Source organism: Chrysochloris asiatica, unplaced genomic scaffold (assembly GCF_000296735.1).
Source record: "Chrysochloris asiatica unplaced genomic scaffold, ChrAsi1.0 scaffold00001, whole genome shotgun sequence".
In the NCBI taxonomy this organism is placed as follows: Eukaryota; Metazoa; Chordata; class Mammalia; order Afrosoricida; family Chrysochloridae; genus Chrysochloris; species Chrysochloris asiatica.
Window position 1 is genome coordinate 4635082 of NW_006408519.1, and position 14565 is coordinate 4649646.

Here is a 14565-nt window from a genome sequence, read left to right on the forward strand (position 1 = left end):
TAGTGACTCAGTATAGGGTTTCCAAGGCTGTAAGTCTTTATGGAAGCAGAAAGTCTCATCTTTCTCCTGCAAAGTGGCTAGTAAATTTGAACTGTTGACCTTGTGGTTAGCAGACCAATTTGAAACCCACTTGCTGTGGGTTAATGCGCTTAACTGCAAAGTCACTTTGAACCACAGGTTGGCCATTCAAGCTCATCAGCTACTCCTTGGAAACCCCGTATCCAGGGTCGCTGTGGGTGGAAACTGACCCGACGTCAGTCAACAACAACAACAACAACAACATGCTAAGGTTGGGCACTGCAGGATAATGCACTGGACTGCAAGGTTGATTTGAACTGCATGATTGGTGGTTCAAACTCACCAGGCATTCTTCAGATACGCTATATAGGGTTTCTCTGAGTCAGAACTGGTGGGCTTGAATCACGGACTGTGTGGTTCCTAGTCCAGTGCTTATCATATGGAATCACTGCATTCCCTCCCTGGTGGAGTTTGTAGTAGTTGTTAAGTGCTGTTGAGTCGGTTCCAACTCATAGTTACTTTATATAAGGTTTCTGAGGAGTGACTGACTGGTGGGTTTGATCCACTGCCCTTTCGGTCAGCTGTTCAGTGCTCATCCTACAGTGTCTTACCAGGACCCCTAAACATTAAGGAACCTAAAATAGATTAAGGTGGAACTTAAAATATAGTGGAACTATTTTAAGCTTAATGAAATGTTTGGGGTAACCTGACAGATATTAGCATAGAATGAATGTAATGGAAATCTAGAGAAGAGTCAATTTTATGTGAGGGGATGGACGATAAATTTATGTGGAGGAGCTTATCACTGCAATATGTCTGAAAGTTGAGTGAGTACTCTGTTATAAGCAAGGATTAAAATATTCCAGATCAAGAAATATAAGTGAGCAGATACAAATTATAAAGCAGTAGGGCATAGAGAAGCAATGTCATTTTGGAGAAAAACCTTGTAATTATCACATGGAGGATGGACAAAAGACAAGCTAGATTGCAGAATCAGAACACTATTTCTATAAGATTGAGTAAGGTAGTAGCCACAAGAATGAAAGGAGATAGATTGAGAAAATGATTTTGAAAAGGTAGAATCAATAGGAGTTGATTGGGATTAGAATAACAGTGAGGATGGTTCCTAGATTTCTAGCTTGGATGAACAGGTAGATAGATGGTGGAGCCATTCACTAAAATGGGGGAGTTTGGAAGATAAATGCATATAGACTACTGACTGGAGAGGACTTTTAGATGTCTATGAGTAATCTAGAGTCTCTGTGTGGTGCAAATGGTTAAATTCTCAGCTGCTAACTGAAAGGTTGGTGGTTCAAGTTCACCTACAGGCACCTCAGAAGAAAGGTCTGGCAATCTAATTTTGAAAAATAAGTCATTGAAAGTTTTAGAGAGCATAGTTCTGCTCTGACATACAAGGGGTGACTGTGAATTGGAATTGACTCAATGGCAAGTCACTGTAGTGGCAGATGAAAGTAATCATTACAGTGAAATGTGTATTTATGGACCAAGGAGAGTAGTTTGGCTTAAAGGCATGAATTGGGGTATCATTGTTGGCAAGTAGATAGCAGTTGAAGCTGCAGAGATGGATAAGATCACATTGCAGACTGATTGGACAGAAGTAGAGATGTCATCCTTAGAAACTACTAGCAATGAAGGATAGGGAAAGAAGGGAGACTGGCAAATAAACCAAGCAGGAGTGGGAAAATTAGCAAGATGGAACTCAAGAGATCTATTTTCTGTTAATGAAAAGCAGAATTATTCCAAGTAGAGAGATGTCAGTACAGCCAGGTGATGCAGAGAGGTCAAGATTTCAAATACAAAAAGACCAGTGGGTTAGTATGTTAACGATGACCTTTTCTAGACAGTGTCAGGGGGTAGTAAGAGCAGAATGCTGATGGCAGTGCCCTGAGATGAAGTCAGTAAGGGAAGAAGGATTGTATTTTGGAGGTGCTTCCTGAGACGGGACAGAGATAGCTAGTGGGAAAGTAAAAGTTATATAGATATTATTGTTGTTAAATGCCATCAAGTTGGTTCCAACCCATAGGGACCCTATATAGGGTTTCCGAGGAGTGACTAGTGAGCTTGAACTGCCAACATTGCTGTTCAAATGATCCTGCAGTCCAGCGCATTAACCCAGAGCACCACACCAGGACTCCATATATGTATATGTATATGTATATGTATATATATACAGAGAGAGAGAGAGTCTTGGTAATGTAATGGATTGCATGTTGGGTTGCTAACTGCAAGGTCAGCAGTTTGAATCTATCACTCTGTCGAAGAAAGATGATGCTTTCTGCTCCTGTAAAAATTTACAGCCTAGGAAACCCTATACAGGATCATTATGAGTTGGAACCAACTCAAAGACACACCACTACCTGTATATGTATATATAATTTGAACCACAAGGTCGCTGCTCCTTGGAAACCTTATACAATGTTGCTGTGAGTTGGGACAGACTCAGTGGCACTTAACAACAACAACAGCAACATATAATCTTTAACTTTTATTGTGATTTGGGTGAAAATTCACAGAGTGAATTAGTTTTCCATTAAATAATTCATATATATTTTGTTTTATGACAATGATCCCAATCCTCACAAAATAACAGCACTCTTCTCACTTGCTCTCTTTACTTCCTGTGTGCATTTGACCTTTTGTCTCATCCCTTCCTGTCTTTTGAGCAAATGCTGCCCTGTTGATCTCATATAGTTGGTTGTTCCAGGGCATGTGTACCTCCCTGGTGTTATTGTTCACCTTATAAGCCTGCGTATTGTTTGGCTGAAAGTTGAGCCATGGGGTGAATTCAGTTGCAGGCTTGAAGGCTGACTAAGGACTAAAGTCTCAGGGGAAGGAGTGTATATTTTGAAATAGGAGGAATTTGAGCTTGCTTAGACTTCTGAGGAGCCCATTGAAAGAGTCAGAATTTGAAATACATGAGAAAGAAGAAATAGCCTTTGCAACAATATACCAGATGGTTTGGGAGGAAATGGACTCAAGAGCCCAAGACGTTGTTGTTATTTTTATGTGCTGTCGAGTCTGTTCCGACTCACAGGGACCCTTTATAGAGTTTCTGAGGAGCGGCTGTTGGCTTTGAACAGCCGACCTTGTGGTTCTCAGTCCAGTGCTTATCCTACAGCCCCACACCAAGAGTCCTAAGTAGAGAGTTTAGCACAGAACAAGAAAGGCATTTCCTGTGAGAAGTGGGGAAGAAGGCGCGATTGGTACAGCCGCAGTGCTGAGCATTCTAGAAACATTCTAATCCACGTTTTCCTTATTGTTTTGTGAGGATATACTGAATCAGTTGAGTGTTTTCTTCATGTTTTTATCTTCCTGTGATGTTTAATTAAATATTGTTGCTTATTTATTAGTTATGTTTTTATGTTTGGGATTTTTTAAAAAAAGATGCAGCCTTTCTGGCACAAGCATTTGCAAATTAAGGGTTATTAAATCCACAAGAGCTGAAAAACCCTGATTGCCAGACTTAATTACCAGCTTTCATTCTCTCAGTTGTGTGAGTGTTGGTGTCACAAGACAAATCCCCAAATGTCTGCTTACAGACGTTTGTCTGCTAGAGTGTCTAATACACGAAAAAACGGAAACCACTCTCTTATACAATATGTTCTAAAGTTTCCCTGAAAATCAGTTTCTTAGTATTTGGTCACCTGTGGTCTGTCTTGCGTTTTGTTTCACAACCCCTCCTCACCCACCACCCCCACCACCCACCTCATGCCTCTTTTCTTTCCTTTCTCCTTTACTCCTCTCACCCTCTCTTTTTGCTTCTCTTCTGTTCTTCCTTCCTTGCTTCCAGTGGTATAATATTGGTTACATCATGTACAAGGCCCTGAGCTTGCTGGTGGAGACACAATAATGTGGTTCCTGTCCATGTGAAACATACATTCTAATGGAGGAGCTGGAGAATAAGTAAGAAAAGAAGCAGCAGAAGCAGCAGTAAAAGAAAGAATTGTAATTTGTGTTATAACAGAAACAACAACGGCTCAAATGTACCAATTATGAAGAAGGCACAGAATCAGGCAAGGTTTCATTATGCTATACATAAAAGATCACTAGGAGTCAGAGCCAATTTTATGGCAACTAACAATTGTTATATAGAGTGAGTTGTGTGTATAGGCTTCCTTAGAAAGAAAGTAGAATGAAAAATCAATATAGATAAATTTAAAGGAAAATATCCAAATCCATATCTCTAGGACTTACTTTTCTCTTGAGCATTAGACACATATTTCTACCTAGAATTACCTGCCTGATAATCCTGAATCAACTTAAATTCAACCTAGTCTAACAATTGAAATTGATAAAATTGAGAACTACAGAATAATCCTAAATTTCTCTCTCACCTCCTTTCAATGCCACAAATAATCCATAGTCAGTTTAATCCTTAGATTGTCAATTCTTTTTCTTTCAGACCCTCATTTGAGGTTTCTTGCCTCAATTGAGGGTAATAATCTCCTGACTGCCAAAAGTCTTGATCCTCTCCAATCAATCTTCCATAAAAATTACCAGCATGGTTTTAAAAAAAATACTTATATGCAAATTAGAGACCATTGGTGATGCTAACAAGAATAATTTCAGACAGTGAAAACTAGAAAGGACTGAGTTTGATTATTTTAAGTTATAATCTAATATGATTCTCATTTCCAACAGTTTAGAGAACAAATGCATTTAAGGAGCTTTGCAAAGCATTTTTAACTTGTATGTTAATTTGTATGTTGTAACTTTCATGCTGCTGTGATACTGAAATCGATGAAACCGGTATTTTAAATATGAGCATAGTCACCTATGGTGGACTAGGAAGAAGGATAGAAGGACTACTTCTGAATGGTTAGCCATCTTATGAATAGCAGCAGATAGTTGTCACATACAGTGCTGGAAAATGAAAACATTATGAACCTCACCAGAATATTGTCAGATACAGTGCCAGAAGATGAGCTCCTCAGGTTGGAAGACAATAAAAATACGACGGGGAAGAGCTGCATCTTCAAAGTACAAATGACTGTTTTGATGTGAATGGAGTAAAGCTTTCAGGACCTTCAGTTGCTGATAGGGCACAACTCAAAATGAGGAGAAATGGCACAACTCAAAATGAGGAGAAATGGCACAACTCAAAATGAGGAGAAATGGCACAACTCAAAATGAGGAGAAACCATTAATAATTGGAACTATGGATTGTACAAAGTATGAATCTAGGAAAACTGGAAGTTTTCAAAAATGAAATGGAAAGCATAAAGATTGATATCCTAGGTGCTAGTGAGCTAAAATGGAAAGATACTGGCCATTTTGAATCTGACAATCATAGGGCTTACTATGCTGAGAATGAAAAATTCAAAGTGGAATGGTGGAGCATTCATCATCAAAAAGAACATTTTAAGACTGATTTTGAAATACAGTTCTGTCTGTGATATGGATAACATCCATATGCCTATAAGGAAGACCAGTTAACATCACTATTATTTAAATTTATGAACCAACCACTAAAGCCAGTGAAAATGAAATTGAAGAATTCTACCAACTTCTTTAGTCTGAAATTGATCAAACATGCAAGCAAGATGTATTAATAATTACTGGTGATTGGAATACAAAGGTTAGAAACAAAGAGGAAGATTAGCAGTTGGAAAATATGACCTTGGTGATAGAAATGATGCTGGAGATGACATGATAGAATCTTGCGAGATCGATGACTTATTTAATACAAATACATTTTGTAAGCAACATAAAAATATATACACACATGGACCTCACCAGATGGAATACACAGGAATCAAATAGACTACATCTGTGGGAAGAGACAGTGGAATAGCTCCATATCATCAGACAAAACAAGGCCTGGGGCAGATTGCAGAAAAGACTATCAATTACTCATATGCAAGTTCAGGCTGAAGCTGAAGAAAATGAAAACAAGTTCACAAGAGCCAAAATAGGACCCTGAACATATCCCACCTGAATTTAGAGACTATCTCAAGAACAGAATAGATGCATTAAACATTAATGACCCAGGACCAGAAGAGCTGTGAAATGACATTAAGACCATCATACAGGAAGAAAGCACTTAACAACAACAATGGGCAAAATGGAGTCCTGGTGAGGCATTGTAGGGTAAGAGCTTGACAATTAAACTATAAGTTTGGCTGTTCAAACTCACCAGCCCCTCCTTGGAAACTATACAGGGTTGCTATGAGTTGCAACTGACTTGACGGCACTTAACTACAACATGGACAAAATATTGAATGATGCAGAAGGTATCACAAGAAGATGGGAGGCATACACAGAGTCACTGTAAGAAACAGAAATGGTCAATGTTCAATCATTTCAAGAGGTAGCACATGATCAAGAACTGATGGTGGTGAAGGAAGAAGTCCAAGGTACACTGAAGGTATTGGCAAAAATCAAGACTCCAGAAATTGGCAGAGTACAGATTACTGAAGGAAGAAGTCAAAGGAGCATTAAAGGCATTGGCAAAGCACAAAGCACTGGGAATTGATGGAATAGAAATTAAAATCTCTCAACAAACTGACATAGTATTGGAGGCACTCACTCATCTACGTCAAGAAATTTGTAAGACAGCTACATGGCCAACTGATTAGAAGAATCCATATTTGTGCCATTCCAAAGAGAGGAGACCCAATGGAATGTGCAAGCCATCAGACAATACCATTAATATTACATGCAAGCAAAAATTTTGCTAGAGCTAATACAAAAACAGCTGGAACAATGCATTGACAGGTAACTGCCAGAAGTTCAAGTCAGATTCAGAAAAGGATGTGTAACTGGGAATATCATTGCTGATGTCAGATCAATCTTGGCTGGAAGCAGAAATATGTCTACCTGTGCTTTAGTTACTATGTAAAGGTTTTCAATTGTGGAGGTCCTGATAAGCTATGGACAACATTGAGGAAAATGAATACTTTGGAACACTTAATTGTGCTCATGAGAAACCTGTTCATAGGCCAAGAGGCAGTCATTTGAATAGAACAAGGGGACACAGAATGGTTTAAAATCAGTAAAGGTGTGAGCTAGTATTGCATTATTCCACCATACAAATTCAACCTATATGGTGAACAAGTAATCTGAGAAGCTGGATTCTATAAAGAAGAATATAGCATCAGGATTGAAGGAAGACTCATTAGTAAATAACCTGCAATATGCAGCTTATACAACCTTGTTTGCTCAAAGTGAAGAGGAGTTAAAATAGTTATTGATGAAAATTAAAGACTACAGTCTTCAGTATGGGTTGCACCTCAATATAAAGAAAACAAAAATCCTCACCCCTGGACTAATAACATCATGATAAACGGATAAACATTTTTGAAGAATTGATGCAATTGAGTTATGGTGTTGGAGAAGAATATTAAAAGTACCAGAAGAATAAACAAATCCGTGCTGGAAGAAGTACAGCCAGAATACTTCTTAAAAGCCAAAATGGCCAGACTTCGTCTCTCATACTTAGGACATATTATCAGGAGGGACCAGTCCCTAGAGAAAGGACATTATGCTTGGTAAGGTGGTAGATCAGTGAAAAGGAGGAAGACCCCCAATGAAATGGATTGGCACAGTGGCTGCAGCAATGAGTTCAAATGAAGCAATAATTGTGAGGATGGCACAAAACTGGACATTGTTTTGTTCTGTTGGACATAGGGGTACTATGGGTTGGAACCAAACTGATGGCACCTAACAACAATCCACAAAATTTTGCTCTAATGTGATATATGTGACATTATTTGATGTCATTCTGTTGGGTCACCTGTCTTTGGAATGGGCACAAATATGGATGTCCTCCAACTGGCATCTATCTTCAGAATTTCTTGGCATAGAAAGCACCTCCGGTGCTGTATCAGTTTGTTGAAGGATTTTAATTTTTAAGTATTCCATCAATTCTTGGTGCCTTGTTCTTTGCCAATGCCTTTAGTGCATGTTGGACTTCTTCGTTCAGTCTATTGCCTCTTGATCTGCTACCTCTTGAAATGGTTGAACATTGACCATTTCTTTTTGGTACATTTCAGTGCCTCTATGTATTCCTCTCATCTTCTTTTGATGATTTCTGCATCTTTCAGTATTTTGTCCAAATTATCCTTCAGTATTGAGAGTTGAGGCTTGAATTTCTTCTTCAGTTCCATCAGCTTGTGAAATGTTGAGTGTGTTATTCCCTTTTGGTTTTATAACACCAGATCTTTGTACATTTCATTATAATATTTGACTTTGTCTTCTTGAGCTTTCCTTTGAAATGACCACTGGCTCTTCTTTACCTCTTCATTTCTTCCATTTGTTTTAGCATTTCTATGATAGAGAGCAAGTTTCAGAGTCTCTTCTGATATCCATTTTGGTCTTTTCTTTCTTGCTTGCCTTTCTTAATGAACTTTTTCTTTCTTCCTGTATGACGTTCTTGATGTCATCCCACAACTCTTCTGGTTTTCTGTCATTAGTGTCTAATGTATCAAATCAATTATTGAGACGATCTTTAAGTTCAAGTGGGATATTTTCAAGGTCTTGTGGACTTGTTTTAATTTTCCTCAGCTTCAGCCTGAACTTGCTTATGAGCAATTGATAGTCTTTTCTGTAATCTGCCCCAGGCCTTGTTTTGACTGATGATATGGAGCTTTTCCACAGTCTGTTTCCACAGACATACTCAATTTTGTTTCTGTGTATTCTAGCTGGTGAAGTCCATGTGAACAATCATCTTTTATGCTGTTCAACCAAGGTATTTGCAATGAAGAAGTCATTAGTCATGCAAAATTTTATCATGTTATCTCCAGCATCATTTCTATCAGCAAGGTGATATTTCCTCAATACTTATCCTTCCTCTTTGTTTCCAATCTTTGCATTCCAATCACCAGTAATTATCAACACATCTTGATTGCATTCTTGATCAATTTCAGACTGAAGGAGTTGGTAAAATTCTTCAGTTTCTTCTTCACTGGCTTTAGTGGCTGGTACGTAAATTTGAATAATAGTGGTGTTAACTGGTCTTCCTTGTAGATGTATGGATATTATCCTATCACAGGCAGCATAATACTTCAAAATAGATCTTGAAATTTTCTTCTTGATGATAAATACAATGCTATTCTTCTTCAATTTATCATAAGCCATGTGATTGTCAGATTAAAAATTGCCAATACCATTTATTTCAGCTCAATATTCCTAGGAGTCCCTGTGTAGCACTGTAAGATAAAGAACTGGACTGTAAGGTCATGTTGAACTTCAAGGTTGGCAGTTTAGACTGACCAATGGCTCTTCGGAAACCCTATACAGGATAACTATGAGTTGGAACTGAATTGATGGTACTTACCAACAACAATGTCTAGGGTATCGATGCTTTCCTTATCATTTTTACAATTTCCAATTTTACTAGATTCATGCTTTATACATTCCATGTTCCAATTATAAATAGATGTTTGCAGCTCTGTCTCCTCACTTTGAGTTGTGCCCTGTCAGCAAATGAAGGTCCTGAAAGCTTTACTCCATTTACATCACCTCTACTTTGAGGAGGCAGAACTTTTCCAGTGAGTACCTTCTAAACTGAGTGGCTCATCTTCCAGCACTATATCTGACAGTATTCTGGTGCTCTTCATCATGTCTCTGTATTTAATATTCTGGGGCTTTCTGAAAGCGTTTCACTGCTATTCATAAGGTTTTTAGTAGCTAACATTTTTTTAAGTAGTCCTCCTCCCCTTCTTGGTCTATCTTAGTCTAGAAGCTTAGCTGAAACCTGTAAGCCATGGGTGACCTTGCTGCCATTCAAACTACCAATGACATAGTTTCTAACATCACAGCAACATGCATGCCACCACAGTATGACAAACTACTAGACAAGTGGTGGAAATTACATGGAAGATAGTTAAAAAATGGCTGTAACAGTACATGTATAGGGAACTGCCAGAAAATCAACCCAGATTCAGAAGAGGGTTTGTTGTTGTTGAGTGCCGTTGAGTCAGTTCTGATCCATAGCAACCCTGTATAGGGTTTCAAAGGAGCGGCTGATGAGCTTGAACCCCCAAACGTGCAATTCAAACCTACCTTGCAGTCCAGCACATTAACCCACAGCACAACATAGGTATTCCCGAATGAGGGAAATCATTGCTGATTTCAGAGGAATCTTGGATGAAAGCAGAAAATACCAGAAAGGTGTTTACCAGTGCTTTCTTGATTATGCAAACATTTTTGACTGTGTGGATCATGACAAGCCATGGGTATTGTTGTGAAGAAAAGGTATTCCAGAACACTCAATTGTGCTCTTGAGGAACCTGTACATAGACTAAGCGGTAGTCATTTAAACACAACAAGGGATACTGAATGGTTTAAAATCAGGAAAGGTGTACACCAGTGTTGTATTCTTTTACCATACTTATTCAATCTACAGATTGAATACTGAGCAAATAATCTGAGAAACTGGATTATATAAAGAACATGGCATCACAATTGGAGAAAGACTCATTAAAAACCTGAGAAATGCAGATGATACAATCTTGCTTGCTAAAAGTGAAGAGGACTTAAAATATTTACTGATGAAAATCAAAGACCACAGCCTTTAGTATGTATTGCATGTCAAGGTCAAGAAAACAAAAATCCTCACAACTGAACCAGTATATAACATCATGATAAATGGACAAATGACTGAAGTTGTCAAAGAGTTCATTTTTCTTGGATCTGCAGTTAACACTTGTGGAAGTGTTAAATCAAACCATGTATTGCATTAGACCCATGTGCTGTACAAGGCCGACTTAAAGTGTTCAAAAGAAAGATATCAATTTGAAGACTAAGGCACACCTAACCTAAGCCATGGTATTTTCAATCATCTCATATGCATGTGAAAGTTGGACAATCAATCAATATAGAAGACTCAGAAGAATTGATGTATTTGAGTTATTGTGTTGGAGAAGAATATTGAAAGTTCTATGGACTGTCAGAAGAACAAACAAATCTGTGTTAGAAGCAGGAAAGCTAGAATGCTCTTTGAAAACCAGGATGATGAAACTTTGTCTTTTACTTCACCCATGGTATTATGAAGAACCAATCCTAAGGGAAGGGTATTATCCTGGGTAAAGTGAAGGGCCAGCAAAAAGAGGCAGTCCTCTGTGTCAGTAGCAATGGACTAAGCATAACAATTGTGAGAATGGTGCAGAACCAGGCAGTGTTTCCTTCTGCTGGGCAAAGGGTTGCTATGAGCTGGAACTAACTTGATGGCATCTGACAACCACAATAATTTTCAAGTTGTCTTTCAAGATTCGACTCCCTACACTGTATCTTACCTTTTCCACATTTATTCCTTTACCAAATAAAATTGTTGTTGTTGCTAGGTGTCGTCAAGTTGGTTCTGACTCATAGGGATCCTGTGCACAACAGAACAAAACACTGCTAACAGCAAGCTTGGCTGTTCAAACCCACCAGCAGCTCCTCAGAAACCCTATACAGGGTGGTTGTGAGTCAGAATCAACTCAACAGCACTTAACAACAGAAACAACAGTATTCTTTTGTTCTTTTTGAGACACTACCTCTTGTTATTTCATGTTCCTCATGAGCACAATTAAGTGTTCTGGAATCCTCATTCTTTGCAATGTTTTCATGTCAAACTTGTGATCCACACAGTTGAAAGCATTTTCATAGTCAAGAAAGGATAATTAAACATCTTTCATTTATTCTTTCCTTTTAACCAAGAGCTATCAGAAGTCAACTATGGTATCTCTCATTCCACACCATCTTCTGAACTTAGATTTCATTTCTGGCAGTTCCCTATTGATGTACTGTTGCAGCCATTTTTATTTCTTTCTGCAAATATCTCCAACTCTTTTGTTGTTGTTGTTAAGTGCTGTCAGGTGTGTTCTGATTCATAGTGACCCTGTATGGAACTTCCAAGGAAGAGTGGCCAGTGGGTTTGAACCACCAACATGTGGATAGCAATCCAGTGCTGATCCTGTAGCACCACACTAGGGCTCCTAGGTATTCCTTAAGAACCAATTAAAAGGTTCTCTTCTTTGAGCTCTCATAACCTATTGTTCCAACTTGTATCCCAGTTTTGTTGCTGTTATAGGAAAGGCCAATGACTATTTCAAAATAAATGAAATAGAGTTGGGGAAAGGAATTCCTGCAGTTTTTACCTTGTTTTTCCCTTAAGAAAAAAATTTCTGGTAAGTCCCATTGAAAGAAGGGAGCTGTTATTTTAGGGTTTATTTGTGGTTTCCTTGCCTACTTTCTTTGCTATATTTGAACTTATAAATGACAAGACCAGTGTCTTAATAACTTTTATTTTTTTCATTTCTTAGTATTCTTACTTTGAAAGATGATGGAAAAATCTTAGATACAGATGGGCAAAATCAGACACAATCATAACTGATAGTGAAGATAATCTAACCAGAAAGCTTTGTCAGATAACACAGAAACTAAAGTTGAGTGTGACATGCTGCAGGGCTGAAAGGAATTTTCACTCTTCTCTTGCAACAGAATCCACACCAACCTCCTCATAGTCCTTCCCAAAGGCAGCCATGTCTTCAAAAGCCTCAGAAAACTCTCCTTTCTCCATCCCCTTATCCTTATGCCAGTGAACAAATTCATGCTTGGCATACAGCAGATCAAACTTGTGGCCCAGGCAAGTCCAGGCTTGAGCAATAGCTGTGGTGTTATGCAGCACGCACACAACTCGTTGTACTTTGGCCAAGTCTCTACCAGGTACCACAGTGGAAAGTTGGTAGTTAATACCAATCTTGTAGCCAGTGGAGCACCAATCCACAAACTGAATGCTGTGCTTGGTTGTCATTTATGGTAGCATTGACATTTTTGGGAACCACGTCACCACAGTACAATAGGCAGCAAGCAATGTATTTACCATGTCGAAGGTCACATTTCACCATCTGGTTGGCTGACTCAAAGCAAGCATTGGTAATGTCTGCTACAGAAAGCTGTTCATGATAAGTTTTCTTAACTGAGATGATGGGGGCATATGTGGCCAGAGGGAAGTGGATGCAGGGATAACAAAAACAACAACTATTGTCACTATAGTTCTGTTGTAGAGACAATTATAGAGTAAATCTGGTTTAAAAGAATATGAAAATATTTTTCTGCATTTTTTGCAAATCTATGGAAATATTACACTGTAAAGAGACATTAAAAAAAAAAAAGAAGAAAGTAGCATGAAATGTTGTTGTTGTTGTTATGTGCTGTGGAGCCGGTTCCGACTCATAGTGACCCTGTACAGGGTTTCCGAGGCTGTAAATCTTTACGGGAACAGAAAACCTCATCTTTCTCCTGTGGTACAGCTGGCAGTTTCGAACTGCTGACCATGAAGTTCGCAGCCCGATTCGTAACCACTACACTACCAAAGCGTGAAATAGAAGTGGTAAAAATGAGACCGTCCAGATTTGAAAGCAATTTTTAAACTGCAGCTTTTAAAGTTGTATGATGATGATACAATACCAGATAATCACATCAGAGAAACAGAATGCATAGACTACAAGCAGATACTATTATATGTCAGAATTTAATACATAATAAAAGAGGCATTATAAAGCAGTGGAAAACAAATTGATTATTCCATAAACGACTACAAAATTTGGCATTGTGAAAACAATCAATTTAGTTCTTCACTCTGTACTATGCACAAAAGTAATTTTCAAGCAAATAAAAGGTTAACCGTAAAGTCCAGCCATAGATAATTTAAAAGAAAATAGAATTTATTTTATGAGATTTCTATTGGATGGAGGATTCTCTAAGCTTAGACGAAATTTAAGAAAGCCTTGGGAAAGATCAACAACTTTGTCTTATTCAAATTGATCTAAGTTTTGCACAACACTTTAACAAAACATAAACCTAAATCCAAACTAAATAAATAGGCAAATAAGTGAGTGAGAAAAAGTATTTGTAACAAATTTAATACTTTTTAGGCAATACAAATCTCTTACCAAAAAATAGGAAAGAAACTTCACACAGTATAAAACAGAAAAAAATGATACACAAATATGGCAAAACATCTCATTAGTAACCAAGGAAATGTAAATTAAAACAAGATTGAAATACTAATTTTGCTTATCAAAATGTCATACATTCAAATTAGTGAAAATATTTAATAATAGAAAGGTTATGGTGATTAGACACTTTCTTACATCATAGTTGTCTCTGTTAATTATTATTAGAATACAATTTAGTAACCTTCATCAAGCCTAAAAAATAGCCATATATTTTGACATAGCTTCCATTTCTAGGTATATATCTAAAGGAATTAATGCTCTCTTAGGATGAGTTTTCTAGAGGAGCAAAACCAGCTATCTCTCTTTCTGTATATTTATATTGGTGGAGCCCTGATGTGGAGCTGTAGAATAAACACTAGATTGCTAAGCACAACGGTTACAGTTCAAACCCACCAACCGCACTGTATATAGTCACTATGAGTCAGAACATGGCTCTGTGGGTTAATGCTCCAGAGAGCAAAGCCATTTGAACTGCGAGGTTGGCGGTTCAAGCTTACCAGCTTCCCCTTGGAAACCCTATACAGGGTCACTATGGGTTGGAATTGACTGGACAGCACTTAACAACTATCTATCTATCTAT

The 14565-nt window shown here is 38.0% G+C and overlaps 1 pseudogene; it reads right to left on the bottom strand.

Annotated features, from left to right (window-relative positions):
• Positions 1–9690: 9690 nt before the first annotated feature.
• LOC102815367 overlaps positions 9691–14565 on the bottom strand; it is a 91788-nt pseudogene continuing 86913 nt past the window's right edge.